The sequence below is a fragment of the Dromiciops gliroides genome, chromosome 6 (assembly GCF_019393635.1).
Source record: "Dromiciops gliroides isolate mDroGli1 chromosome 6, mDroGli1.pri, whole genome shotgun sequence".
Taxonomy (NCBI): domain Eukaryota; kingdom Metazoa; phylum Chordata; class Mammalia; order Microbiotheria; family Microbiotheriidae; genus Dromiciops; species Dromiciops gliroides.
In genome coordinates, this window is record NC_057866.1 from 221,332,955 (window position 1) to 221,355,434 (window position 22,480).

General features: G+C 36.6%; 1 protein-coding gene and 1 pseudogene across 1 annotated transcript in view; both read left to right on the top strand.

Annotated features, from left to right (window-relative positions):
* The window catches only part of ARSJ (arylsulfatase family member J), a 128,186-nt gene that overhangs the window by 78,652 nt on the left and 27,054 nt on the right, over nucleotides 1-22,480 (top strand). The gene's annotated exons all lie outside the window — the stretch shown is intronic.
* Nucleotides 4,092-4,493, top strand: LOC122730902 (annotated as a pseudogene).

Sequence of the window (22,480 nt, forward strand, 5' to 3'; positions counted from 1 at the left end):
TTTCTGTTTTTAATCTCCTTACAAGATTTTAACATGGCCCATGAAGGCAATGATGGTGACTTAGACTGACTTTGTATATTCCCCAATGAATAGCACATAACATGTACTTAATAAATGTTTACTGAAATAACAAGTAGAGTTATCCAAAAAGCTCCTTTGAGTTAACTGATCAAATTAATCATTGATCATTGGCCTCCTGGTCAAAAAAAAAAATGATCTAGTGAATTAATCAGTCAGTCCAATAGGCAGCATGATTGAATCCATTCAGTTCAAACCAAGCCAGTCAATGATGTCTTCTCAAATTAAAGTAAAAGAAACTGAGTTCAGTCAATGCAGTGGAAAATGAAAACAATATCAAGTCTACTTGTTATTTGGGATAGGCTAAGTAAGTTCTTTTCAGCTCCCATCATGCCCCCTGTTTGTTCATTCAAGGATTACTCCGAGCCTTACTTAAAACACACTGGAAGACTGGGGTGGAACTGGAAACCTTTGTCCAGCATTCGTAAAATACCCAAACTGTTTGTTTTCCCTACATTGTTAAAAAAAAAATTAAGGGTTACCCACACAGACACTTTCATTGGTTGTGTGTGAGCTGTGCATTGTAATCTAAAGTGAGAAATAGAAATTTAGCTATTAGAGATTTAGCAAGTGTCAATTTAATTTGAATAATCATTATAGCTAAGGCTGAAAAATCCAGCCCCTAAAAATCTAATTTCAGCCTACATTGTCAAGATAAACTACATGCATTGGTCAAGTAAACACATCAAATGTTATATCCACTCTTAGGTGATAGGTACGTGACTCATTTTCTGAAGCATTTAAAATTCAAAAGTCACCTGTGTTTCTCACTTATGATGATGAACAGTCATTCTGAGTAAACATCTATAACCTCAGGCATGTATGGGATGCCCAATTTTAAGTCTACTGATTTTTATAACATGACAATTTTTTGACCCTGCTTCAAGATTCTTAAAACTCAAAAAATATGATCAATCTCCCCCCAAAATTGAAAATATGTATATATTGTATATATACAATATGTATATGTAAAGCATTTGTTGTTCTTCTATAAAATGGATTCTGTAAGGACAAAGCTTGATTCATTTCCATAGTTTAAAAAGGAAAGCTTTTCAAAAGCTCCAATGCCAGTCATTGCCAGTGTATTATATTACTCAATATGTCAGTTGGCTATTTGTTTCACCATTCCTTCAACTTGTATGTTTGCCACACAGTGTTTTCTTTTCTGTATTTTGAACAGAAAATATGAAGATGAGAGGGAGGGTCTTCCACTAAAGCTTTTTAAAAATGTGTTTTCATAGGTTAATGATGACCTCGGTATCTCAGAAGGTGTGTCCACAGTGCATTAATATAGGTCATGCCAACCACAGATTCAACACTGGACTGTGTGTCTATTGCCTAAAACCTAGCCAAGCTTAATTTATAGAAAAGCTTATAGCCTGTTTCAATGCTGAATCAATGGAGGGGTTCTCCTGTCATTGGTTCTTTTGAGGAAAATATTAAAGTATTGGGAACTGAGAGTATAGTTTTCAACTCATATTTTTAGGGTTAATATCTTCCTCTAACTAAGATACAACCTCGCCTCATTCCAGAAGTTCTGAAAGGAAAACATTTCTCTCCTTTTGTATGGGTAGCTTAGCAACTTTCTGTGACTTCTTTAGAAGCTTGTTTTTATATTATTCTTTAAAAAATTTCTATCTGCAATGTGCATAGTCTTGACATGGGAAAATTGAGCATGAAGGTGAATTTATATAACTACTGTGAGAACTTCACACAGATAATTCAAGATGAAAAACTAGACAGCTGCAAGTAATAAAAACCAAGGGATTTCTTTCTTCCCTTAGAAAACTAAATTATGTTTGTATCTAGTACCTAGGACAATGTTCTTACACGTACTGGCACTTAAGTATTTAAAATAAATTTTAACTTCCTGGTCCTGAGATCACAACTAAACAAAAGGACCTCAACAAAAGAACATAGATTTATCTTAGAACAAAGTAGAGCCCCAATGACTGAATTCTGGCTGTGTATGTGTGTGCACGTGTCCATGTGTGTGCGCGCGTGTGTGTGTGCACATGTGCATGTGTATTTGGAAGTATCAGATAGCCCATGAAGATTTTGTTATTAAGGCCATATGGCAAGCTCTACAAGTGATAGCCAAGAGAGGTAATAATAAAACACATAAAGAATCAATCATTCATAAAATGAGCTTTTGGTATTTTTAAAATGAGATTCATATGCTGGAGTAATACATGACAAGGGAATAAAGGGATTGTTTTGTGTGCTGATTGCCATGTTCTAGAAACATGCACTCAAGAAGACATTTTTAAAAAGCCCTGAACCATTCTGCAGAATGAGAGTCATGCTGTTTAGTACCAAAAGAACATGATTCATGCTTCCAGCTCTCATCAGAAAGGCCTTCCATGCCTAAAATCTTCTCCTGATGCAGAGTTGTTATTGCCGCTGCCAGTGTGTCCCCCTTCCCTTTATGTTAGGGAGTGCACATGTTGAGGAAGTTGAGTGGAAAAATGTTCACAGAGGGAGGGACAGAGTCAGCTGGACCCATAGGAAAAATATGGGTCAATCTGATACAGATTTTTCCCTCTCCTACTATTTATTATGGGATGATAGATTTAAAGCTGAAGGGGATTATAGACTTAGAATGGACCCCAGAGACCATTTAATCCAACATCTTCCTTTTATAGATGAAGAAACTGAGGTGACTGTCAGTCACCCAGGCTCACTAAGTAGTAAGTGACAAAACTAGACTTGGAACCAGGTATTTCTGAGTCAGAATCAATGCCCCTTTCCGCTATATCATGCTGCCTCATATAAGCAAAGCTTTTCACTTTACAAATAAATAGAGGTGATATCCCTGTGGGTTGCCCTTTCTTACCTGTTATCACCTGACATTTGTAGCTAGAAATCCTCGTTGCACTTGATAATTTTTATCAGTATGGGAGCTCCTTCCACCAATTACAAACTATCTATGCCTTAGTAGACTGTTTTCAGGAACATCTGGCAACATTCCGATGAGTCTCCCTCATCTTATCCAGACTAGTCCTTGGACAAAAAAGACACAATGGCTAGCATGAAATCTTTTTCACTTGGTATGACTTATAGGTCCTACTCCAATAACATAGCATTTTTTTCCAAAAATTTTTATCATTTTTATTTAAATTTTTGAGTTCTGAATTCTGTTCCTTCCTTCCTCCCCTCTCCCTTCCCTGAGATGGTAAACAAATATATATATATATACACACACACACATATGTTATAGGTGTTCAATGAAATAACATGTCTTTTAAAAAAGCAGAATTAACTTTCAACGTGAGATTATGATTTGAGTGTTGCAACTAGATAACCATTCATTTATTTATTCAATTAGCAAATATGTATAAAATACCTATTGTATTTAGAGAATCGTTTTAAACCCTAGGAGAGATATAAAGATATTTCCTCATATACTTTACAGTCTATTAGTGAGGAATAGGGTGAGGGAATAGAGACTAGATATCTGATTTCATTAATATAGGAAACTCCTAGATGAAGAAAATCCCTCTCCCAATAGAGGCTTCTTCTTTTCAATTTACAGTCTTAGAAAGTTGTTCCAAAAGAGGCCATGAAAGATGTTTGAATACAGGAGTAAAATGACCTGATTGATATACTAAAGTAATATATTCTAGGAGTATGAGAGACAGATTAGAGTCAAGAGACCATAGAGGCAGGTGGACCTGTTAGGAGGCTATGATAATAGTCAAGGCAACTGGTAATGAAGCCTATACTAAGGTATTGTGTGGGGGAAGAGATAGGAAGGAAAAGATGCAAGAAACATCATAAAGATGGAATCCATAGGACTTGTTAGTAGGAGAGATGAGAAAAAGGGTTATGGAGAGTACCAACTATTTTTCTGGATTAATGGAAGTACCACATTGAAAATTAAAAAAAAAAAAAACAAGATACAGGAAGAACAGATGAAAAGGGGAAAAATAAGCTTGATTTGGGACTCGTTGCATTAGAAACACTGGAGGAGGAGAAGGCGCTCCACTACATCGCAGGAGCTGCAGGCTCCGGGAGCCACTCGCCTCCCCCGGCATGTTTTACAAGCCTAACTTGAACACCCACATGCCGGGCGCGTCCCTGAACCCGGCTGGGAGTGTCCATTCTCCTGCTAGCATGGCGGCGTCCACCCAGTACCGGCAGCTGATCAATGTCTATGGACCCCATCTCTAGGATATACCCAGGCTCCAGGGAGCAGCCAGGTACCCCAAAGCAAATATGCAGAACTTCTAGCTATCATTGAAGAGCTAGGGAAAGAGATCAGACCCACGTATGCAGGGAGCAAAAGCGCCAATGAGAGGCTAAAACGAGGCATCATTCACTCTCAGGGATTAGTCCGGCAATGCCTGGCAGAGACTGAACTAGCCTGCCACTTCACTTCCAAAGTTTTCTATTTCTTTGTGAAAAAGAAATAATAACACTTATTCCTCTGGTGAATTTCAAGACATTCATATGAATCCCTTATTTTGAATGGTCCAAAAGTTTGGGTTTTTTCTCCTTTTCTTCCTCCCATCCCCACTACAGTCTGTAAGGATAGAAGAAAAGGCAATTTTTCATTGCATTATAAGTAGGTAGGAACAACCTAGGTCACGTCTTTTTTTTTATTTAAAAAAAAAAAAAGCATTGAGTCTAGAAACTCCATGTAGAAAGTTCGCTTACATTGCTGCCAGCTATAGTTTAATCTGTCTCAATCTTTGATTTTCCTCCTTTGAGTACACTTAAAACATCACCCAAAGTGTCATTCTTTGCACTTTTTCTCGAATCTCCAATAATGCTTACGGATTTTTTCATGAGCCAATGGGCAGTTGGCTGTCCCCGGTTATGGCCGGGTGACAGAGACCCTGCTTTGTTTTGGTTTTGGTTTGTGAGCATTTGCATGATTGTTTGTGCTTTGAAGTCAATATAAAATGCATGAGCTATAAATACAGAGGACTGATCAGCCTACTAAAAAATTAAGAACCCAGATAGTTACTTTTCAAAGGCAGATTGTAGATTTCACGTCTTGAGTTTGCTATAGAATGATTTTTTAAAAATCTGGATAAATGACTAAAACTGTTATGTGCATCTTCGTATATATTTATTACTTGATGTAATAAAGCTTATTTTCATTAACAATTTGGGGAAAAAAAGAAATACTGGAGGAAACATCCTAAAGGGAGTTAAAGAATAGATATATAGTTCAGAATAGACATTCAATGTGGAGATGGAGATTTGGGAATCCATTGAATAGAGGTGGTGCTCGATATCATGGGAGTGGATGGAAATGTCAAAGGATATGGTGTTGAGGGAGGAGAGAAAAGGGCCAAGGACAGATCCTTGGAGAAATTCTTACTCCCCTACTTGCAGAAGTCAGAAAAAGGCTGAGGGGCCGATTAAAGACAGAAGAGTTGTTAGGTAATTTCTCTGAAATCAAAGTAGGAGAAAAGATCCTGTAGTCCTACCAAGTCAAAGGCAACAAAAAAGTCAATGAGAAAGGTCATTGGATTAGAGGCTTAGGAAATCTTTGGTAAGTAATGTTTGTACATTAATTGCTGTAGAGTAATGGGGCAGAAGTCATATTGCAAGGGGTTGAGTAGGAATAGGTAACTTTTGAAAAAATATTCTGAATGAGGAAAGCTAGGTGGCGCAGTGAATAAAGGACAGGCCCTGGATTCAGGAGGGCCTAAATTCAAATCCAGCCTCAGAAACTTGACACTTATTAGCTGTGCGACCCTGGGCAAATCACTTAACCCTCATTGCCCCACCAAAAAAAAAAAAATTCTTAATGAAAAGGAAGAAATGCAATGGTAATTGGAAGGATTTGGATGATCAAGGGGAAATATTTTTTTTTTTTAGAGTTGTGACCCTATGTGCATATTCATAGGCAGATAGGAAGAAATTAGCCAAGTGATGTAGTGCATAGAACACGACATCTGGAGTCAGGAAAATCCAAATTCAAATCTGGCCTCAGACACTTATTAGCAATTGGAACTTTCTTTTTAATGGAGGACAACACATAAAAACACATGGAAGTTAGCGGGTAAGGGGGAACATGAAGGGTAAGAGGGTTGGTGAAGAAGTAGAAGTGAAGTCCAGAGTAGAGTAAGGAGTGAAGTATTATTGGCTTCCTTCCTGAGAAGGCCTTCTGGCAGGAAAGTCAACAATCAAAGGATAGAGGCCTTAGGGTGGAGGCTTCTCCAAGATGGGAAGGCAACTGGAGATAGAAACAAAGTCTGATGAGTCCGGAATGATGGGTTGATTTCTACTTTGTCCAGCTAGTGAAATCAGAAAAGATTAAAAAGGGCAGATAATAAAGACAATTTGATCAGAAAGTCTTAAAATACAGAAGGTTTTCTCTTTGTTTCCCCAAGACAGTGTGAAGAATTTCTCCACGATGGAATTTGATGACCACTGAGTAAGCTAAGGATTAGCCTTGGCCCTGGAGGCCCTTCAACTGATCAAATAGGGGTAAAGTCAAGGCACAGTGGATAGGGTGCTTGACTTGGAGTCAAGAAAACCTGGATTTGAGGTGTGTAACCCTGGGCAAGTTCCTTAACTTCTCTGGGTTTAAAGAGAGCCAGTTTTCCCTATTAAGAATTGTTAAGGGTTAAAATTCTAGCTAGTCTGTCTAAAATATCTAATGAGTGGTCGCCAATAAATTATAAGCTTTAGCAAGAGTTAGACTTTTAAGCATTTATTAAGGAGAATGAGAATTTGGTAAAGAGAAAAGAAAAGGCCTACATTCATCCATCTATTAAAGGGAGAGCACATTTCTAGCTCCACTCTCCACCAGAGTCCAAAAGAAAACCAGAGACAGAGCGCTAGTCTCTTCCTTCTTCCTCCCACTAGCCTGCATCACTTCCTGATGCCAAAGAAAAGACTCCTGGTCTTGCCCTCAAAGACCTTAGCTTCATGGGCAGAACTCTTCTACAGTAAGTCTCCAGCAGGTGGCGTCATTCCAATCGTTACAGAATCATACTTGGGGCAGCTAGGTGGCGCAGTGGATAGAGCACCGGCCCTGGAGTCAGGAGGGCCTGAGTTCAAATCCGGCCTCAGACACATAACACTTACTAGCTGTGTGACCCTGGGCAAGTCACTTAACCCCAATTGCCTCACCCCCCCCCCCAAAAAAAAGAATCATATTCTGGAGAGGAACAAGTCAAGGGAGATCAACTTAGTTTCCTGCTCATGAGAGAGTGTGTGCCCAGTGGGCAGGCACATTTGCATATCTTATACTCTTTCTGCTATTTCTTTTTCTCATTCTCTTTTTTTAAAAATGTTATTTTATTCAGAACTTAAGAAATAAAACAAACATGTCCATTATAAAATAGAAGAGAAAAAGATGATTGAGCATGGAGCTACAGATCTATTATGTACAACTTGCTATTCCTTTTAAAATATAATAAAGTTATCATGTAGCTCCCTCCCTTTTTTTCTTCCCTCCCCCTCCCACTTTACAAATGGCTACCATTAGACACAAATTGCTAAAATGACTGAAGAGGAAAGCAACAGGATCTGGAAAAATAGGGACACTAATTCACTGTCGATATAACTGTGAACTGCTCTAGCTGGCCTACAACATCAAGAATTTTGAAATCCTGAAAATTTGGGAATGCAGCTTTTCTCCTATGTCTCTGTGCTAATACAGTCATTGGAATTTCTTTTTAGAAAGAAAAAATAACATAAAAGTGAGGCTGGCCCATGAAAGCCGTGTTGCTAAAACTGACTCTGGCCACAAAAGACTTAAGGAAAGTTATATTATTTAGGTTGGCAGAATTTTATCTATCTCTAATGACAAATTCAGTTCATGACTCTTGCGTCTGCTCAGGATAAATTCCAGGAAAATTCTTCACCAGGTACCAATTGCAAACAACAAAATAAAAGGATAGTATCAGACCATTAAGAAGAATTCTGGCTGAAGTTAAGGACTCAAAAAAAAAAAAGAAAGAAAGAAAAGAAAAGAAAGAGAAGAGAAGAGAAGAGAAGAGAAGAGAAGAGAAGAGAAGAGAAGAGAAGAGAAGAGAAGAGAAGAGAAAGAAAAGAGTAAAGTAAAGAAAAGTTGTTGTCATCAGAATATATAGTATGAGTGTGCTCTTCTAGGTTGTACTCATTTTTTTCTACATGTCTTTAGAGGATTGACAAAAATTAATGAGATGATTGAAATATTGGTTGGCCACAGCATGATGATATTTTTTTTGGACACAACAACTGTCAGAATAGCATCTATTAAGATGTAGAGAGATAGAGGGACAACACACACACACATACAAACTCACAGACCCTTGAAGTATTGATAGAAGACTCAAATAAAAACGTGCCTAAGCAAAACTGACATTTTTAGAGTCTGATACAAATGTAATTTGTCTGTGCTATTCGAGGAGTGAAAAAAAATTCATAAAATTTGGGCAAGTGAAATAGATAGGTCCCTAGATATGTCAAATTACCATCAATCCCTATGAGGTATTCATTAATCTATGGAGAGAGATGTGGGCTTTACTGATAATCTGAATGCCTATTTTTCTTTAAATTTACTGTGTAGATAAATTGTGACGCAGAAGAAATGCTTAATTACGATGCAGGATTTTATTAAACCTCTCTTCATTTAATCTCGTCCAATTTCTTAATCAATGTTGTGATGGAAGATATTTTGTTTTTTTTTTACACTTCATCTAGGGCTTATATAGACTCATACTTTTTAAAAATCTCTCACCCTAACCAAATGCTGAGACTAGGAACAATAACAAAAAGGATGGAATGTTTCTCCAGAAAGGAAAATAAATTTATTTGGACACAGATATTTCAGTTATCCTTCAACTGTACTGTGTATGTGTGAATGTATGAAAGTGAATTTGTGACAGTGAGAGATTGTGTGGGTGGAAGTGAGGGTGGAAAATAGGAGCTTGAGTGTGTGGATTAAGGTTGAAAGCTGAATTGGGCTGAAGCATTCGGCATCTTTGTTATGTGGCAAAAACCTGCAAGTATCTATTCCTGCCCTTTATTACCTACAGAGGACTGATTCCCTGATCTCAGCTTGCATTCACTTTAGTCATTTAAATTTGGCCTGTGTGTTTCATGTGTTTTTGGTCTCTATAGATATATTTCTTTAGATAGGCAGTGTGTTGATACAGAGGATAATGATGTCAAATTTTAACTAAAATTTAAGATACAACAACAACAATAATAACAAATCCATCTCTACCCATTCTGCCTCCTTTATCTATCCAGGGACAATTCTGACAAAATCGGAACAGTCAATACACCATAGCATTGTATGAACTGATATGAATTTATTCCATAAACTGGAAACTGAATTCCCAGCATTAGTGCAGCCGAGGTAACAAATCTAAGTGCCCTGTACTAGTTGTTAGAGACTTGGATCTATCTATCCTTTTGAAAGAGCCTGGTAAATCTTAGAGCATTTTACAAATTTGGGCTACTTTTTTGTCAAATTTCCAAAGAAACAGGAGACCCACAGTTGTGGGGGTGTGGCTGGGGAATGGATAGGGAAAGAGGCAGTGTGCATGGTGGTTAGGGAGCCAGCCTTGGCATCAAGAAGACCTGGGATCACAACCTACTGCTAATATATACTTTTTTTTTTTTTTTAGTGAGGCAATTGGGGTTAAGTGACTTGCCCAGGGTCGTCACACAGCTAGTAAGTGTTAAGTGTCTGAGGCCAAATTTGAACTCAGGTACTCCTGACTCCAGGGCCGGTGCTCTATCCACTGCGCCACCTAGCTGCCCCTAATATATACTTTCAATGTGACTCTGGTCAAGGAACTAAAAACTCTCTGGGACTTTAGGTCCTTCATCTGTAAAATGAGTGGGGTTAGATTAAATGGCATCTAAAGTCATTTCCAGCCCTTTCCCTTAAGATAGCAATAAATGAGCAGTCCCTAACAGTTATTTGATTAAAATATATGAACAAATGTTTCTAAAAAGAATAGAAAATTATTAACGACACAGAAGAATGCTCCAAATCACTAATAATGAGAGAAACGAAAATCTAAACAACTCTAAAGCATCACCTCAAACCTGGAAGATTTCCAGACATGATAAAAGAATGGAATAATTGATGCTGGAGAGCTTGCAGGAAGATAGACATATTAAGGAACTATTGGTGGAGCTATGGTTTTATCCAACTATTGTGGAAAATAATTTGTATTATATAAAGTAATTAAAATGTCCATACCTTTGATTCAGAGATTATACTGCTAAATCCCCACGGTAGTTAATTATAGAAAGAACAGCCTTAATTATACCGAAATATTATCGAAGCACTTTTTGAAATAGCAATTTTTTTGTTTCAAAAGAATTGAAAACAAAATATGTGCCCATCAAAAGGAATAATTTTTTTTTAAAAATCATAGTATGTGAATAGAATAAATTGTTACTGTGCTATAAGAAACAATTAATGTCATGAATACAGAGAAAAATGGGAAGGTACATAAACTGTCTCAAAGTGAAGAATAAGGAAAAAATCCTACATGATGGTTCCAATAATATAAAAAGAAAAAAACAACAGCACAAAAATTGAAACTGAATGCTGTGAAATTATAATGACCAAACTCGGCCCCAAGGAAGAAATATGAGACGGCATCTCCCTTTGTATAAGTGAGGGGAAACAAGTGTGTATTACCGATAATGTTAGACTCTTTTCAATATGTTTTTTTTAAACCCACTAGTGGGTTTCCCTCCCCCCTTTTCCCTCCTTTTTAGTCTTCCTTATAAGGCTTGGCTCTTTATAATGCTGAAGGGAAGTAATGCATTAGAAAATGTGGGTGATATAAAAATAAAAGATCAATGAAAATTGTTTTTAAATAATTCATTATTGATAACTCTTTTTTTTTACAACACTGTTACTTCTAAAATAATTCCTATCCCTACATCTTCCCCCCCCAAATCAACTCATTAACTATATCTGAAAATGTATATCTCATTCCACACCAATAGTATGCCTTACCCTGCTCCAAGCCCAATGATAGCTGGGAGGCATCATGCATCCTATTCACTATGTCTAGGGAAGTTCTGATTGAACAATTGCATTGATTTAAACTACTGAAATTATTCAGTGCTTTACTTTGCATTATTGCACACTATGACTGATATCTCATGCTTTTGATCCAAATCACCACACAGTTAAACATCAACTATTTGCTGTCTTTTGTAGATCACTGATAGCTATGATAGGCCTTGACAAGGTCTTGACTGGACTAGCAAGATGGAGAGATTATATATAATTCTTTCTCTGATTCCTTATAAATACCATTTCTATACACATCCACCTATCATATCTTTATGTTTCTTTTTCTTTCTTTTTATATTGTATTGGGAGGTTGTCCTTTTTAGTCTGGAATATGATTAAAGTTAGTGGGATATAAATCCATTCTGCATATCTTACAATGAATGTTGGTTTGAGTTTGAGTGGAACAGATTGTAATAATTATTTTATTTTACATACTTGGAATGAGGACATCTTGAAGTCAATATGACAGCTTATGCAAAACACACACATTAGTTGTATCTCTGCTTTTTATGAAAACACTCTGGTTTCTTTAAACTATACAGTCTGTTGTGAAGAACAAAACCCACCCTCCCCAACCACTTGTTCTCCATTAGAATTCTAGTTATTCTCTGGAAGTTTCACTGTAAATAAGTTTGTCATCCAAACTTTGTCAAATTATATTTCACACTGGTGCCATTTTCTTATTTAAAATAAATCTGAATCAGATGTGTCAAGCTGAATCCTTACTCATATCATCTTCAACAATATGTGGAGTCATATATTAAATGTCAGAAAATGAATTACACTCTTGCAGAGAAAAATAATCAAAGAATATTGACCCATTTCCTTCTGGTCTATCAGCTCATTTTAAAGACTGATAGCGAAGAGAAATTTCTAATATCATTGTAATAAATTAGCATGTTTAGTATCCTTGGTTCTGGAGAATCATTTTAATCACATGCAAAAGTAGAATGGAGAAGCTCCTTGGCATTTAAAAAAACAACAACAAGAAAGGTAAATTTCAATCTCTCAAAATGGATCTGTGATCTCATCAATGTGGGTGTTCCCTTCAATGATAGAGACTGTAAACCCACCCTTTCCTTTTCACAAGCACCTCTCATTTTCCTTGAGTACTCATAAATCTTCTACAGGGGACCCCCTTGAGATGCAGGGATTTACTCAAGGTTTCTTGACAAGGTATGCATATTGATCGAGCATGCAGATTGTCCGTGTTACCCATTCCTCACTCTTGCTATCAGGACTACTTTTTTTTTTTTTAGAGGTGCATTTCTATCATGAAATCCCTTCTTCTGCATAGTTCTTCTTTGGTAATATGCCTACTCACATCTACTACATGCTCTTTTGTTTATTTTTGGGTAACACTCAACTTTAGCTCTTCAAATGATGTATTCTATCACAGAGATCAATACAATATAGTCATGCAGGATCCCCTAAAAATTATTGGCCCAGAGGACAGGACATTGTTTTATTACGTTTAGGGTCATTAAAAGCATTAAACAATTTTTTCCCCAAAGGCAATTCAGTCTGCTCTACTCATGTTAATTCTGAGCAAAGTTCAGCATTCATAAATTTTCTATCAAAGATAGTATACATTGATGAATGAGTTTTATGCGTTTTCCATAGAACTGTATACAATAACTTATATGAAAGACATTCATCTGTTTTATTTTTCTTTTGAGAATGGTTAAGAAAGATTATTGAGTAACTTTTTCAAATTTCAATGATCCTGAATGGGGGAGAAGTGTGGAGCAGCTAGATGGTACAATGGATAGAGTGCCAGGCCTGGAGTTATAAAGGCCTGAGTTTAAATCTAGCCTCAGACATTTACCTGGGCCAGTCACTTAACTTTCATTCGCCTCAGTTTCCTCATCTATAAAATGATCTGGAGAAGAAAATGGCAAATTACTCCAGCGTTTTTTCCAAGAAAACCCGAAATGGGGTCACAGATTAAGATACAACTGATATGACTGAAAAAACAGCAACAATGCTCCCAGGCCTGAACTAATTGACACAATGTCATATATAAACAATAGAATCTTGAGGATCTTATAGACAATCCATCTCCATTTGGACATTGTTTTAGATATTATCTATAATGGTAGCAAATTCTATTGGTGAGTGTGTGTCTCACTGTTTTATGCCTTGATTGATATTAATAATCAGATTTATAAAACATGATTATCTCCACCTTTCAAGGAATTATGTATGATTTTTGGAATCTTCATGGGAAGTACATATACAATGAATGGCCTATGCATTAGAGTAGAACATTTGATGGACTATTTTGCTCCAAGTTTCTTAGCAAAGAGATCCAGTGTTTCCTGGCTGTGGTAGTTGCTACTGAATTCATTGTAACATTGGATTTCTATTAGCTAAGTTACATCATTTTAATTTCCTTACTCAACGCTAATAGATCTTGTTAATGTCTATTCACTTATCCAATTTTCATTTTTTGATATCAACATTATATTTAAATATTCTTCAAAAGTATGTGGTACTTAACTACTTTAACTCTTCTAATTTGTTTTCAGTTTTCGCTCTAATAAGTGGATAGAACATAAACAGTGGGTTTAGAAAAAAAAATTCTCAAATTGCTAATATAATTTCCCACGTGAATATAATCAATTTCTTTTTTCTTTTTTGTTTGTTTGTTTGTTTGGTGCCTATCTGGTCTAACCCTCTATACACTCTCTCCTTTGAACACAGTGTTTATGGTGTGTGTGTGTGTGTGTGTGTGTGTGTGAGAGAGAGAGAGAGAGAGAGAGAGAGAGAGAGAGAGAGAGCCTGCTATGTATCCTATACATCTTTTTTTGGTGAGGCAATTGGGATTAAGTGATTTGCCCAGGGTCACACAGCTATTAAGTGTTAAGTGTCTGAGGTCAGATTTGAACTCAGGTCCTCCTGAATCCAGGGCCAGTGCTTTATCCACTGCAACACCTAGCTGCCCCTTATTCTAAAAATCTTTTGGCTGCATTTGTTTCATACCCTTTAACCTTATTTTTCAATATATGGTGATTTAATTTGGAGGGTACTATGAGATTGCTAGGAGAATTTCTCTATTTTCTCATCTCCAACATATGTTGAATATGAAATGCAATTCTTTTCTTTTTAATTTTAATTTTCAGTTCTATATTCTCTCCCTCTCTCCACCCCTTTCCCTACCCATTGAGAAGGCTAGAAATATAGTAATTCATTATACATATTGTTTTGTTGTTCATTTGCATCTGATGCTTTGTGATCCCATTTGGGGTTGTCAAAGATACTGGAGTGGTTTGCCATTTCCTTCTTCAGCTCATTTTACAGATGAGGAAATTGAGGGAAACAGGGTAAAGTGACTTGCCCAGGGTTAAACAGCTAGTAAGTTTCTGAAGCCAGATTTGAATTCACAAAAATGAGTCTTTCTCATTCTAGGCACAGAACTTTAGCCACTGTACCATCTAGCTGCCCCATTATGCATATTCAGTCATGAAAAATATATTTCTACCTTATCCATGTTCAAAACCAAGGGCAAGAAAAATAAAGGGGAAAAAAGCTTCAATCTGCACTGAAACCATCAGTTCTCTATTATAGACAATATATGTACATTTCTGTGTATTATATTATACAGCATTTTATACCATGAGTCCTTTGTTGTGGTAGTGGATCATTTTATAGATCGGAGTTACTAAGTCTTTCATACTTGATTTTCTTTCTTTGTTCTTCTTTTTTTTTTCAGGGCAATGAGGGTTAAGTGACTTCCCCAGGGTCACTCAGCTAGTAAGTGTCAAGTGTCTGAAGCCGGATTTGAACTCAGGTCCTCCTGAATCCAGGGCCAGTGCTTTATCCACTGCCCCACCTGGCTGCCCCTGATTTTCCTTATAATATTGCTGTTACTGTGTAGTTCTCCTGGTTCTGCTCATTTCACTTTGAATATGCAATTCTTTTTGTGGTGATCTTTTTGTCAATGTTTATCAATGAACAGTGCTGACAAAGTGTTCCAAAAAATGATGTTCTGTATTACCTTGAAGGCAGGATAACACTAACTCAGTCAATTCTTTTATTTGCTTCTCTAAGGACAACCTAAGAGCCATCCTTTCATTTTGCTAAAGCTTCCATATATCTTGTAGTTGTTTTTCCAGCAAGAATGTCAAGATCAATAAGATTAAGATCTTCAAGAGTATATTCATTAATGGATTGATGGGCAGGGACTTCAGATTTGGGGTACCAATTGCTAAGGTAATATATATGGCCGATCTAAAAAACAAATGATTCTTATAAACCCCTCCCCTTTCATACCCCTTCATGCTTCCACTAAAATAGATGGATGGTGCCTCATGGGACTGAGGGCCATTTTGTATTTTCCTTTCTTTCTTGGGTTATCAAATGACCAGTCAGCCACGGATAATGAGCCTCTCTATACTTATTTAGGTTGCTCCTTAGCAACATATAGAGTCTGTTGCTTCATCCCCATTTAAAGTCTTTCTACTGTGGTAGAAAATCTGCCAATGTTTAGACACTGCTGGCGTAGTCTTTGAAAATGTTACTACTAATTAACATTCAGTTCATTTTGGATTGCAGAGTAGTTTATATATTTAATCTTTTTGGATCTTCACTACAATCCCTGAAGTAGATGTGTTATTATCTCCATTTAACAGATGAGGAAACTGAGGCAAGCAAAGGTTAAATGACTTGCCAAGCATCAACAAGGAATAAATGTCTGAGGCAGGATTGGAATTCAGGTTTTTCTGACACCAAGTTAAATGTTCTATCCTCTGATCTGCCTAAATCCCTAGGTTCATATCCACACTACAAGGAGACAATTTGTTATTATAGTTTAGTTGTTTTCAATCATGTCTGATTTCATGACATCATTTGGGGTTTTCTTGGCAAAGATGCTGGAGTGGTTTGTCATTTCCTTTTCCAGCTTATTTGACAGATGAGGAAACTGAGGCAAACAGGGTTAAGTGACTTGCCCCTATACTTTCTTTTATACTTGTGTTCCTATTTTAAAGGTAAATTGATTCAGTTAAGACAGTGCATTGTCCCTATTGGACACGAGCATAAATGTAACTGGATGTAAGTGCATATATTGCTTCTAATTGTTATAATTAACTATGTAACCCTAAACAAGTTCTCTTTCAACCTCAGTTTCCTCATCTGTAAAATCAGAATAATAACAATACCTACTTCATAGGGTTGTTGTGAGGACCAAATGGAATTGAAATAACATTTGCAAACTTTAAAATACGATGTAAGGGCATTTATTATTATTCTTTTTCAATGAATTAATATCTAAAATATATGTAGTTATAGAAATCTTGAGCAACTATTAATCTGAATATTCAATTTAACCAGAAAATGTCAATTTCCCAACTCTTCCATGTAAAATGGGAGTTGTACCATATAACAAAAGATTCAGTGCAACTAACAGCTATACATTTATCACAAATATCAAGTTTTATTCAAAAGAAGTATACTCCAGTTGCCAAACTGGTGGTCTTATGTTTTTAAAATCCTTACCAAAAAAAAATCTTGCTATATAACTCTAAGGAGCAGCAATTTTTTTTCCAAAAATACTTCTGAAATGATGATAAGGATATAAAATAAGTATCAGGCATTTAAAAAAATTCTAAATCCTAAATGTATGCTTGTCTTTAAGATTTATTTCCTGTTTTGAATTGAATTTATTTCTCAGAAAAACCTTATGAACTTAAATTATTTAACTTTAAATTATTTAAGGCATTGAACATCGCACAGATCACAGTGATTACAAGCTTCTTTTTTCTCCATGGAGTTGAAGAAGGATGACAATTCATTTCTAAACCCCATCAACTTTTTTTAAAATTTAAAGTCCAATGAAACTGTAGCAAAGAAATAACAAGTCCCTATAATTTTATCACATACAAATATTTATATGCCAAGGTTTAGTGTAGGTGGGAATGGAAAACACTAGGTCCCTATGGAGTATTTTAAGTAATTTTTGAAGTCACAAAACTACTCTGGGCTCACTTTAAAGTGAGTTACTTCATTCTTAAATATACTTATTTAGTTTGTTGTTTTTCAAACACTTAAAATTGATGGCTCATCAACCATAGCTTAAGAAAATATTTCCCCACTCATCCAATTGTTATCAAGATGACTTTCCACATCTGCTGAAAAACTGGCAAAGGATCCTGAAACCGTGAGCAAGTTTATAGCACTGATGTCTTAGGCAGAATGAGCCAGCCCTCTACAGTACTTAGGGTCTTTCAAATCTCATTTGCAGAGAAAGGAAATGAAACAGCATGTACTCATTTGGCTGCCAGCACCCCCATGGCCAACAAGAGACATATCATATTTACGAAATATGATGGTCCCCTTGAAAGTACTAGTCACCAGCCTATGCAATTCACACCTATTCTTAATGCGTTCATGTCATACGCTTGTGGAATAAGAGTTCAATTTGTAATTTATTGGCTATATTATATTACATTACTCTTCGGTGTTGACTTGCTTCCATATCCTCTCACTCTTCTCCTCCACTATCGTTACTTTCTCTCTGATATTTCTCCCCAAATGCTAATTAACCAAGTATGGTGATTTTACCCTTAAATTACACTCACAGGAAAGTAAAAACACTGTATAAAAACACTTATCTTGTACCTTTCTTTGTATACTGATATAGAATTATTTCAGATTATAAAACATTAACATTTTCATCGTCCTAAGGTTTAGTTTAAATTTTGATATTGGTGACATGAATTGAGATTGGACCCATGATTTTATTAGTATAGGGAACTCTTAGGTGAGACAACTCCCACTTGATGCATGCACATTGGCACCTTCTCTGACATATTTGGTCTGTAAAAGTTGCCTAGTGCACTAAGAGGTTAATTGACTTGCTCTTGAACACACTGTCAGAATATTTCTGAGACAGGACCTGAAGCCCTGTCTTCCTCGTTTTAAGGGCAGCTCGCAACTCATTATGCCATCCTGCCTCTCTCTTGAAACTGAAGGGAGTTATTGCCAACACTCTTAGGCTAAGGGGGACAGTAATAAAGTAGTGCTTATTTGGGTAGAAAAATCATTTGGTACTCTGTACCAATCTAGAATGACCACTTATGGAGAAGAGTTATTTTATCTTGCATAGACTTGGGCAGCATTGTGTCCAATAGGCATGATCAGGAGTTGAATGTGTTGTGATGGTGATAGAGAATTTAGAGCAATGACTGCTTTGAAATAACTTTATTTACTTAAGATTTATATTCCACATCCTTCTAAAAAGACACTTAGAAATTAAATATAATATTAAGCAAGGGAATTAAAATGAAAACAGAAAAAAAGTCTATTCTTTGTAAGAATTCTAAGAGTTCTAGAACAATTTTTCCTGATTTTTCAGAATTATAAGAATCATTTGTTTTTTAGATCGGCCATATATATTACCTTAGCAATTGGTACCCCAAATCTGAAGTCCCTGCCCATCAATCCATTAATGAATATACTCTTGAATGATCTTCATTAAAAGTGGGGAAAAAAAGTGTTCAAATTGAGGAGAAATGAACCAAGCTGGTTTTTTTTATCTAACCACATTAAAAATGTATTCTCCAAATTTTAAAAGAGTGAAAGCTTAGGCATACTTCAACAACTCCCACGGGTATCCATTTATCAACATTTATTAAGCACTTACTCCATACCAGACCCTGTGCTAGGTACTGGGGATAAATAACCATTCCTGTTCTCCTTGGAGCTTGTATCCCTTTGGAGGGGGGACAGGAGATGGAATGCTTACAGAAGTAGATATAGAAAAGCCCCATGGAGCAGCGGGGCAGGGAGGGGGGTTGAGTTGAGTTCTGGAGGAAGCCCGGTATTCTAAAAGGCAGGGGTGAAGAGAGAGTACAATCTAGTCATGGAGCAGACTATGGAAAGACTCCAAAATGGAATGTAGTTTGAGCAGAAGGGCAAATAGAATATGACACTTTTCTCTTGGACAACTGGAGTCCCTCAGGCACTAGTAAGTTCCTAGCACAGGAAATAGTGACTGTAACCAGGCAGTTTGTCATAAGCATTAGCTCTAAGAGCTGAGAACAAAAATGATCAGGGATGAAGATTTCTCTTCCAGAAAGTGTGAAGAAAAGGGGTGAATTTGTAGTGAATGACAGACACTACAACATGTTTTCTTGCCCAGAGCATACAACAGCTATGTGTATGCTCAGTGTGGGAGCTGGTCTCTATCCTAGAAAGGAAAATGAAAGGGCAGGAAGACTATTACTTCTACTCTCCAAGTTATCAGGGAGAATAAAGTCTTGAAAGACCTTTTAGGGAAATTAAGGAGAAAAATAAAACAAAGGAGGTGAATTACAAAAGGAGAATCCTAACCTGGGTTTGAGGTTACAAGGCAAAAGACTATAAAGGGGGGAAATTGAGGACCATTGAACATTTGTAAGTAAGAGATATGAAGGAGTCTCTTCTCATGGAGGTTGGTAGGATCTGGTACTTTAAGGAGGAAGCAATTTCTTGGACTCTAAGAAATGAGGAAGTGGCTCCACAGTTGTCATAATGAAAGTTCATCAGTGAAGGTCTGCCTCTCTTTCCTCAACTATAAAATGAGGATAATAGTGGTACCTACCTTTCAGGATTGTTATGAGGACCGAATGAGATAATATTTGTAAATGTCTGGTACATAGTGATGTGTAATAAATGCTTATACTCTTCCCTCCTTGTCTTTTTAGTGTAGGGCATTATGTTCTAAGAAGGAAATTCACCTACTGGATTATATCCAGAGAAGGTTGATTGGACTTGAGATGATACTGCATGAAGGAAGGTCAACAGAAGAAATGCGGAATGTTTAGCCTTTAGTCAGATTACAGAGAATACAGTAGCCCTCTTCAAGGGTTTGGCCAGATGCCATGGGAGAGAGGAATGAGAATAGTTCTGTTTGACCCTATCTCTGGGATTCTTACTGGGGGGGGGGGGGGGGCGGGGTCTGTGAATTTGAATGGGGAAAAACCTGATGTCTTTATTTCACCTTTTGCTTCCTTTTGTAATCCCGTGTATTTTATTTTATACACTTAAAAACAATATTTTGAGAAGGGGTCCATAGGCTTCACCAAATTGCCAAAGGGGCTCATGAGAAGGTTAAAAAACCCTCCCCTGGAGGTAAGGACAAGACACAAGAGGTAAAAACTTCAGAGGCAAATTAAAGTTTGATGTAAAGAAAAACAATTCAAACAGTGCTGTCCAAAAGTTGAGTGGGTGGGAGTCCAGTCCTCCTCACTGGATGTCTTCAAGAAAAGATGAGGGAACCACTTGTCAGGGATGTGGCAAAATAGAGACTTGGTCAGGAACAGGTTGGATGAGGTGGCTTATCACCTTCATTTACAGTCTAAAGGGGCTTCAATGGTCAGATAGTCCAATTCCCTTATTTTACAGGAGACAAAACTGAGACCCACAGTGGTCAAATGACTTCTCTAAGGTAACAGACATAATAAAGACAGAGCCTATATTTACAGTCAAGTTCTCTTATACCAGAACCAGCCTACTAACCTGGGTGTTAGTGACCCCTTTATTTTTCTACATGGAACCAGGCATCCTTACTATTTTTTATAACGCCTCCTAGCATGAGGGCCTTAGAAATTTATTAATTGAATAAATTTACCGCAATCTTGATGAGTCTCTTTGACCATAAATCTTTGAGTCCTCAACATCATGTTCTCCTTTACAACATTATAATTGCAAATAAAAATAATCTTAATATGAGGAATGGATATCGTTAACTGAAAATTCATTTTCTATGTGCATGTGATATCCAGTACCACTTTCGTAATATGTTAGTAACTTTTCCCTGTAGTGGATCAGCATGATTTTTCATTTCATCTTCCATTGCCCTACAGTTGACTTTATTGGTATAAATACAGTGTTTTAATAATACTTCTATATGGAACTTCTATATAATGTTGTGACATAGACACATTCCTTTTGCTGAAGTATTATAAAGTATCACTAAAAATGCTTAGTTGCTATGTTTTACTAATTCTCATGAATGCCTAGCTTGATAGTTTACCAACATTAAGAGTATAAATCCATCCTTAAGATTGGATCATTCTTAGATGGATACATAGATTAAGTAGTCTAGTGGTAAAGGAGGACCTGCTGATCTATGGAATTATCAAGAAACTTCATTAATATTTCAAATTTCAGCTTAGTACACTACGGATTGGTGCAGCTAGGTGGCACAGTGGATAGAGCACCAGTCCTGGAGTCAGGAGTACCTGAGTTCAAATCTGGCCTCAGACACTTGACACTTACTAGCTGTGTGACCCTGGGCAAGTCACTTAAGCCTTTTTGCCTCAGTTTCCTCATTTGCAAAATGAACAGTAGAAGAGAATGGTGAACCACTCCAGTATCTTTGCCAAGAAAACCCCAAATGGTGTAACAAAGAGTTGTGCGCAACTGAAAATGACTAAACAACAACAACACTACAGATCAGGGGGAGGGGGATCAGAAGCAATACTCTCAGTTTTTAAAGTCCATTTCATTATACCCCAGTGTTCCATGAAGTATCTCAAGTGAGCTGTGGAAAGAAAGGTGATCATGGAGAACATGTTAATCTTGTGATTGCACCATTCAATAGCAGCATTTATATTGGAAAGATCAATTGAGTTAGGGGATCTGGGTTTGAATCTAATTCTGGCATCTACATAGAAACAAAAATGTAGGAAAATCATTTCATTTCTCAGTCTCTTTGCTTGATCTGTAAAAATCATAGGATAATGTCTTCAGAGCTAGAGAGGACTTCAAAGGTCATTTAGTTCATATATACCTTCATTTTACAGATGAAGAAACTGAGGCTCAGAGAGTTTGATCAACTTGTCTAAGGTCGCACAGTTAGTATCTGAGACAAGATGTGAACCCATGCCTTCCTGACTTTAAATCCAACAATCTATTGAATAAGCTAGGTTGATACATGTGTGTATATGTATATATGTATGTGTATGTATACATACTGGTATGTGTATACATGTATATATGTACACATACCTATATACATATATATGCCAGATATAAAGTATATATATACTAAGTATATGTACATGTGCGTATATCTGTTACTTAGATATTTATAAAAAACTGCCTTCATAACCTCACCCTGTCACATAAGTATATATTCATATACATATATGTTTACACATATACATATACATTGACTTATATATACATAAAATGGGTGAGGTTATGAAGACAGTTTGTTATAAACTTCTAAGTGCAGCAGAAATGTGAGTTATTATAATAATAGGCTATCACCTACAATAAAAAAATGAAATGAATTATAGTCCTTAATGAATGGGGGAGGCAGAGGTCTCTTGATAGCCTCCCTACATAATCATTTCAGAATGATTATATATCATACAATACAACATATCTCTAGTGGAAAGAAGCTCTCTT